Source organism: Limulus polyphemus, unplaced genomic scaffold, assembly GCF_000517525.1.
Source record: "Limulus polyphemus unplaced genomic scaffold, Limulus_polyphemus-2.1.2 Scaffold212, whole genome shotgun sequence".
In the NCBI taxonomy this organism is placed as follows: Eukaryota; Metazoa; Arthropoda; class Merostomata; order Xiphosura; family Limulidae; genus Limulus; species Limulus polyphemus.
The window spans coordinates 53579-61856 of NW_013665822.1; the positions used below are offsets into that span (position 1 = coordinate 53579).

The window sequence follows — 8278 nt, forward strand, 5'->3', positions numbered from 1 at the left end:
AAGATTTTCCCTTAGTGAAACCACATTGACTGTCCAATGAAATTCTAAACTTTGTTAAATGACTTTGCAAAGACTTTTCCCACAACTGATGTAAGACTAATAGGTATATAACAACTGAGACATTTTTCATCATCTCCCTAACACACAAAAGAATGAAAATATTTTGAAGTAGCAACCTTCTATTTCATAATCATAGATTGTTACATTTGCAAGACAGCAAAGAATTTTAACAACTAAGAGAAATTTTTGGTGGTAAATTTTTAAAAGCAAAATTTAAACTGTCAATTTCATTTAAGGTTCAGTTTCAAAGGATTGTGACTATTAATAATCAGAAACTTATACTTTTGCACAGACAATATACATTTACAAATCCTAAGTTCAATTAATGTGGTTTACTAACTTTTTATTTAATGGTATTGAAAGAAATATTTGTTCAATGCTTTCATAAGCAGAGGCATAGGAGGAAAATTAAAAGTGTGTGAGGAGGGCAAGGTTTATTTGACTAAGTGAACTGAGAGAATGTGCACCATAAGCAGACCCATTATGACCATGGTACAGCATTCACCTTAGGGCCCTGAAAGCTCTTGGGTTCTGGATTGAATTTAATGCATTCTCCTGCTTTTCCTGAGAGTAATTTATTTAATTTTGGTGCATTTTTTACTAGGACAGACAGAAAAGTGTCCCCCCCCCACTTCCTATGCCACTGAAAAGGAACATAAAATGCTATAGTAGTTATAAAACCCAAAATTAAATGTGTTCACTGAATCAGTAAATGTCCATGAAAATATATACATACTGGTTTTACACTGTTGTACAATAAAATCATGAATTACAACCAATAATTCTACAAAAAATTGTTTTACTTGTTCTCTAAAATTTGTACAAAACTCAAATAACAAAGTATTCTGGATTTTTTTAAATTAAATCTTTGGGCAACTGGTATTAGTAGTATAAAACAATACAGAATAGCTTTTCTTAATTTAAAAGTAATACTACAAATCGTCATACATATCAATTAACAAGTGTAGAACGTTAAAAGCAAATTAAGTTGTTACGTCCGTAATAACGATTAGTTCAAATTAAAAGCATCAAGGCTCAATAGTTGTAAATGTATATACCCTCCATTAAAGTATGAAAAACAGACTCTGTCACGCCACGCTGGATACATTACTCAGCGTGGTTAGTGAGATTGGCATTACCAGAATTTAGAATGCTTGAAAAATTCAGACCTATCTTGCAAAGTCAAGCATCAATTAACCAGCAACACTAACTTACGAACAGAACTATCAAATTCAAAGTATCATACCAAAACCAGTTTAGTAATATTACTCACTTGTTTTTATGTTTACGAATATTAAAATCGATTTTGCCTTGAAGATAAATATTTCATTATAAATATTATTATTATATATAAAATAAACAAATAAATATGGCATACTACCTATATTATATATACCTTCTACGCTCGATCTAGTCTCACAACTAGCCAAGTCCGAGTTCTACACTTGGATCTTTCTTTGAACTAATTCATGATATTTGCATATAACTTCTTCAGCTTACGATCTCCAAAGCCACAGAAAGATTCTAGAGCTACTGCTGCCATCTATTGCCAAATATATATATGGCAATAGAGAGCAGCATAAAATTAAAATAAAAAAATAACTTTTCCGCTATATTTCTACATAGCAGAGATATAGTTAATTTTTACACTACCAAAGATTACCTATCTGCACCCTATTTAGATGTGATTACTGGATTTTAATTTTTTATCAATTTGTCGTTATGATAAGCACGGCAAATTTATTTATTTTTAAATCTATTTGAATAATCATTTTCTAGTTCTAATGATTCAAAACTAATCAGTGTTAGAAATGCATTTCTTCACAGTTCACTTCTCTAGCATTTTGTAACAAATACTAGTTCTACAATCGTGACATTTGAAAATGCATAGCAGTATTTTAAACAAAAATAACATGAAATTAAATGCCTTTTGATATTTTTCTAGCTCTCAAAATTTGTTGTTACATAAGATTTCATTTTTTAAAACTTGGTCCACTTTTTATATGTTTTGAATAACTTGTACACTGGTTTTCTCATTAGTTATAATATTAAATGGAATTTTTCCGTTCTTGTGTACTGAAAAGTTATAATCATATTATTATGAGCTATATTTTTAATGTTGTAATTTAGACGTCAGCTAGAAGGAGCATCACGTTAAGATCACGTTAGTTCTAGAATATTCGGTAATATTAATGAACGAGAAGCTTTGCAAAATATTTAGAACGAGGATAGATTATAAATGTGAGATCAGCCAAGCATCCAATAGAGAGTTGAGGGAGAGACAAGACAAATAGGTATTTCAAGATATGCAGTTGTATTAATCAGTGTGTTATTGTGAAGTATTTGGATGCGTGTTTGTTATCAAACTGATTGAGATACCTTGGACAAGAAAGCTGAGTTTTCGTCATTCCTAGCATTGTTAGAGAGGTTTCAACGACATTTATAACGTAGGCCTACAACAACTTACAACAGTGTACAGGTACTTAAGCTTAGAACCAATTAGTGACTGTTACGTGGACTGGACGTTTATTTATTTTCACAAGATAATTTAAAAGAACCCGCCAAAGAAAGAACGACGAGACAACAATATTTAACCAAGTGGGAGTATATTTTCATTGGTTCATTTTTCTGATCTTTGTCAAGACTCTTTGTTATAATATTTTAAACAATGCTATTATTTTATTAACCATTTCTTGCTTGAATGTTATGGTAGTTCTTTTACTTAAGTAAAATTTTAATAGTTATAGAAATACTCTTTATATTAATTGCGATCAGCGTAATCTATTCTAATTCCTAACATTTCTAAAAGTTTTTAAGGTTTCTTCACTTAAGCTTAGCATTAGTAATCCCCCTCCCCGTACTATACAATATGCATACATGTAATTTTCCAGAATTAAAGCATCTAAGGTTTCATGCAATTACATGTGGTTTATTTACGTGCCTCAGTTTGGGTGAATTATTAACTCTATATTAGGTTGTTTTATATAAATATGTTCTCTTGACGTTATTTAATGTTAAAGATTTAAAAAATAATAGTTTTACAATACTTTCCTCATAATGTTGGCAGAATTCACAAAAATAGTTTTTTAAATATTTTTTCATTCATTGAATTATATAATAATCAAAGTATGACATTTTTAGAAGTTACATAATAAAATATTGAACAGTAAAACAATGAAAGTCTGTAGAAATTTTTATTCTGTGATAAGTTTTGGATATTTATAAAATTTCACATTTTTAGGTCGTTTTGTATTTCGCACAAATATAAATTTAACCCATTTATGTACATAGCACATACATTGTTCTACAAAAAGAAAAAGTGATTGAGGCTCAGTTAATCAATTTCACCATTTATTTGATAAAAAAGAATAGGTTGATCAAACGAACTAATCTTCTTGTCATTAATGCAAGTTTGAGAAATTATGATAGTATTTTAAGTATGAAAATCAGATACAGAAACTCTGATTACACTTACTTTTCTAACTGGGTAAAGATATGATTCTGCCCCCAGGTGGCTCAACGGCAAATTTGTGGGATTATAAAGCTAAAAATTTATTTATTTATTTTTTTTTTTTGGAGTGGGTAGAAGTTTAATTTTTATTTCTCATGTCGCTATAATTGTGAATTTTTGTATGAAGCCAAACTGAAAGCATTGGTTAAGAAAGAAGAAAACTTAAAGCATTTCGTTTTCTAAATGAGTTATCAAGTGCGAAAAGTTACACGAAATAAAATACGCCTTTCTTTGTTGTGATGAAAAGCCAATTGTCGTTGTGTTGTTAGTAAACTTAAAATTTTAAACTAGCATTTTTATTTATATAAATATTGTAAACAGTAATTTTAACAAAGAGTGGCATTAAAAAAAAATCCGGAAACATGGGGATTTCGTAAAGCTGGCTCTTCCATAATGAATGTAACGTAGATGAGATGAATTTTAAACTCCTATTAATTACCTCTGAAAGTAACGATCTGCGCTAGAAACAAAAATTAAATAAAGTAGAAAACCTTTGAATCTCTGTACTCCATAGAGTTTTCTTTAAGGGTATCTCACAGATACATCTTATACCAGTAAAAATATATTTCTTCTGAAGTTTAAAGTGCTATCAATGGCTAAAAGCATTCCTGAACTACAGTAAATATGTACCTCTTGAATGGTTCCTGAAATATAAATGCATACATTCCAACAGGGGAACTTATAGAGACGGTCCGTTAGTCCGAGGGCCCGATTGTTCAAAGATGCAAGTTTTTTTTTTTTAACAGTTAAATTTTAAATTGATTGTTTGGTTAAATTTGTGTAATTTTATGACTAAAACACCCCTGGGTGTGACATTAAAGGTTGCAGTTTGTTATGAATGGATGGATAATGTTTATCATCCTTTCCCCGATGTTGTTTTCTTGTATACGTGTATAGTGTTAGCTGCAGAGCCCACATATTTATGCATCAGGATAGTTTTTCTGAGAGAATGGACATTCAAGATTCGTATTCCATAATACTGTGACAACGAATGTTATATCCCCGACTCATTAAACATGTTAAAAGCTTCCAGTCAGTTAAATTATCTTGACACCGAGCCATTGCAATGAGCTGTACACTACAATGTCGATTCAAGTTATTTTCTTTTGTATTTGAAACGAGAGCAAGTCGTCAGGGATAGCTGGTCTCCCGAACCCCCGCCAAGATATGCTCTTTAAACTTTTCATTTGAGATTGCATTCACCTATTATAGACCTACGAATTTGTTTATTTTGAAGTATGTTGCGAAAACCAAAATCTGTGACTATCGGGCCTTTGGAATATTTGTCAGTCACCATAGCATAGGGACAGCCTACCACTAAAATTAATTTCCTTATTCATACAAAAAAAATTAGAATATATATACATATAGACACGAGGCAACAGTGATCTAAAGTTCAGGAAATCGTCAACAGATGGCAGGATGATCATACGCTCTTAGGTTTGATTAACAACATTTGCACAAAAATATAGCTTTAAAAACACAACAATTCAAATACTAGTAATTTCCTCAGCATTGTTTTTTTCTGGGAAGTAGAAGACAGATGCAAACAACCGTACCACTTTAATTCCTTTTCAGGTAGCTTTAGTTGCTGCACAGAGGGGTGTACTGAATGTTACCATGTTTAGTTTTCTATTTAATTTCAATATTAACTTTAAACGAGGTCTAAGGAAGAAAATTATTTTCTACAGTACACCATTTTTGTACCTTTTTTTTTACTTGCTTGTAATATCAAAACCTTAATAAGACATGAATTTCCAGACTGAGGTAGGTTTTTTCATTGATTGAAGTTGAAACACTATATATTTTTGTATAACGAAGGAACAAATGAAAGCAACATAATATGCATGGCTTAGTTCATCTAAACGCTGCTAGGTTGCGCTAGAAACAGAACATGGACAAATTAACAAAGTTTATTGGTTTTTTTATCACCTATTTTTTTCCCTACAAATTTCTTCCATGTGCGTTATTCTTATCACATGCAGTACCAATCACGTATATTACAAGCGTATACTTAGAATATTTTATGATTTGATATGCAAATTCTAATGGATAGAAGCCATGAGTGATAAGCCGGGTGTGGCCTAGTGGTTAGCGTGTCAGACTGTGGATTCAAATTTTCACGGTTCACACCGTTGTCGCAAAAGAAATCGCTTTCCGTAATTTCGGGACGAGAGTGCGTTATAAGAGTTACAGTCAAATCCCACTATACGATTAGAGTGGCTAAAGAGTTGGCAGTGAGCTCTAGTCTATCAGTTTGACATTAGGAACGGCTAACGCAGATAGCCATTGTGTATCTTTGCACGAATATCTGAAACAAATAAATAAACCATGAGTGACACAACATTTCCTTTGACAAGTCGTCTTCAACTGTGATACAATCACGTACTGTAAGGGGTTATTTATTAGATTTCGACTTCTAACTGTTGACTCATAACTCTATGAGATCTGGAAAGTTTGTAATATAGTTTTGACAACTATAAAAACAAGAAAGGTTAATCTCTTTTTTTTTTCACGCGACTGAACACAATAAGAACAAACATCGGGTTTGTATGCAGTCTGGTTTCCTTTTATTTTTATAGAGTTCCCACAAAAAATTTCAGAAACAACAAAAAACATTCGTTCATGAACAGAGAATTCGTACTTCCGGATCCATGTAAATTCCATTCTTTTTTCTTGTTGTTTCTTATCTAATTTTTCAAATATACTATGTAATCACGTGCCATAAATTATAACTGGAGTACAAAAAACAAAGACAAGGTCGCAGCCAGTAATCAAGGGGATTTCGGGGGCGGTGAGAGCGCACCCCTTCTTGGCCCATAAATAGACATTAAATCTATGGCCGCCATTTGTTTTTGCAGGTTAACAGCGAAACCAATATTCTTAGCACAATCATATTATATTCAAATTTACACTGGGGCAAATAAATATACTTCAGAAGGCTGTGTCAATTCGGTATAGTATGATACCGTGCTTAAATTGAAGGATTCAAGAAACTGTATGGGTACCTTTTATTATATAATAAGTTCTAAAATAGTTGTTAAAAGGGTATGTACATATATATAATCTGACAAATCTAGATCCTGGAATCAGTGATCTCCGTTCACTGGTTTCATCTCTGTCAGAAAAATATCTATGACGGCCATAGAATTAAAGAAAGGTGCACAGTGGATTGAAGTGCCCCCCCCCCCAAAGAAAATTTTGGCGACGTTCACGAAACATTAAATATCTATTATTGTGGCAGTTAAATGCGTTGTTATGTAAATATTTTAAATTACTTATTTGTTTCATTCGGTTGGGTAAAGTACAGTGGTGGTGAAACTCACAGCATGCTCAGATGAAACAGGCTACAGAAAACACGACAAAGATCTAAAACAAACCATGTTACAAAGAGGATATACAGATACCGAAATCGACAAACAAATTGAAAAGGCTAACAACACTCAGCGAAAAAACATCATAAATCAGAGCCATATTAAACTTTCAAATATAATTCATCTTATTATTATCTATCAGTTTAAACTCAGAAACGTTTCACAAATTCTGTAAAAACATTTTCATCTCCTACAACTCAACAGTCAGATATTTCTGAAGTTCCCGTTGTCTCCTTCCGAAAAAGCAGAACTCTAAAAGATATCCTTGTTCACACAAAAGTGAATTACATCCCACCCAAAAATGTTTGTCGTCCATGTAATAAAGCCTGCAAGTTCATAAAAAACCACTGACTCATTTTCTAACAAACACAATCAAAGAAACTTTAAAATATCCAAAGAAATCACTTGTGAAACAAAAAACACCATTTATCTTATACAGTGTAAAAATGGCAATTACCAATATGTAGGACATACACAAACAACTCTTAGAGAACGTTTCAACAAACATAAATATTCTATTAACACCGAGAAAATCTCCCTGTTGCTCAACACTTTAACCAACCCGGTCATTCCATTAATGATGTTATTCTCATCGGTATTGAAACAGGATTGAAAACTAAAACAGATAGAGAAATAAAAGAAGGTTATTGGATTGCTAATCTAAACACTGTGCAACCTTTCGGAACTAATCTAGATCCTGGAATCGGTGATCTCTATTCATGGGTTTAATCTCTGTCAGAAAAATATTTTTCATTCTTTCCATATGTTTTTCATATAATGTGAACGCTGAATTTCCTACAATTTACTATTTATTTAAGATAATTTTCCATACCTGTTTTTATAAATTGATTAGCATAACATATTATTTTCAATCATTCTCCAAGTGCCACCTTTATTTTACTTAAACACTTAAGTATAGTTTCAAATATACATATATTTATCCATCTCTAAAGTAAAATATCCCTAACACCTTTTTACATACACTCTCGCCATCTAAAACTATACACTGTACTGGAAGTGAGATGCTTACAACAGTACATAGAGAAATAGACTAAACATTTTCTGGAAAACCAGATGACCTTCATGACGTCACTAAACTATCTTTATATATATCACTCATTCGATCACACCACCATTTCCAGTTTGCCCCGATGAAGAAAGGTCCACCTTTCGAAAGCGCTCAGGTTATAGGGTTTTTATTTATTTCTTATCATTACTAATATAGTTTTCTCCTGTTAACGCTGTGGTTGCTTGACCCGCTCTGGGAACAAGAACACTAGCTTGCTGCTTCTACAGTTCTTTTGAAGTATACTAAAGTTAATTGAAATAATAG

At 31.9% G+C, this 8278-nt stretch overlaps 1 protein-coding gene across 3 annotated transcripts in view; it reads right to left on the reverse strand.

Moving 5' to 3' along the window:
* LOC106478451 (neuronal-specific septin-3-like) overlaps positions 1-8278 on the reverse strand; it is a 48922-nt gene that overhangs the window by 33265 nt on the left and 7379 nt on the right. Inside the window, exon 1 of one of the 3 annotated variants that reach the window (XM_013938997.2) lies at positions 1457-1559. The exons of 1 other annotated variant lie outside the window; for it this stretch is intronic. The gene's annotated coding sequence lies outside the window, so the exon portion shown is untranslated. Of the gene's footprint in view, positions 1-1441; positions 1560-8278 lie in introns of those variants that run through there. One more of the 3 variants, XM_013938996.2, reaches the window with a different exon arrangement.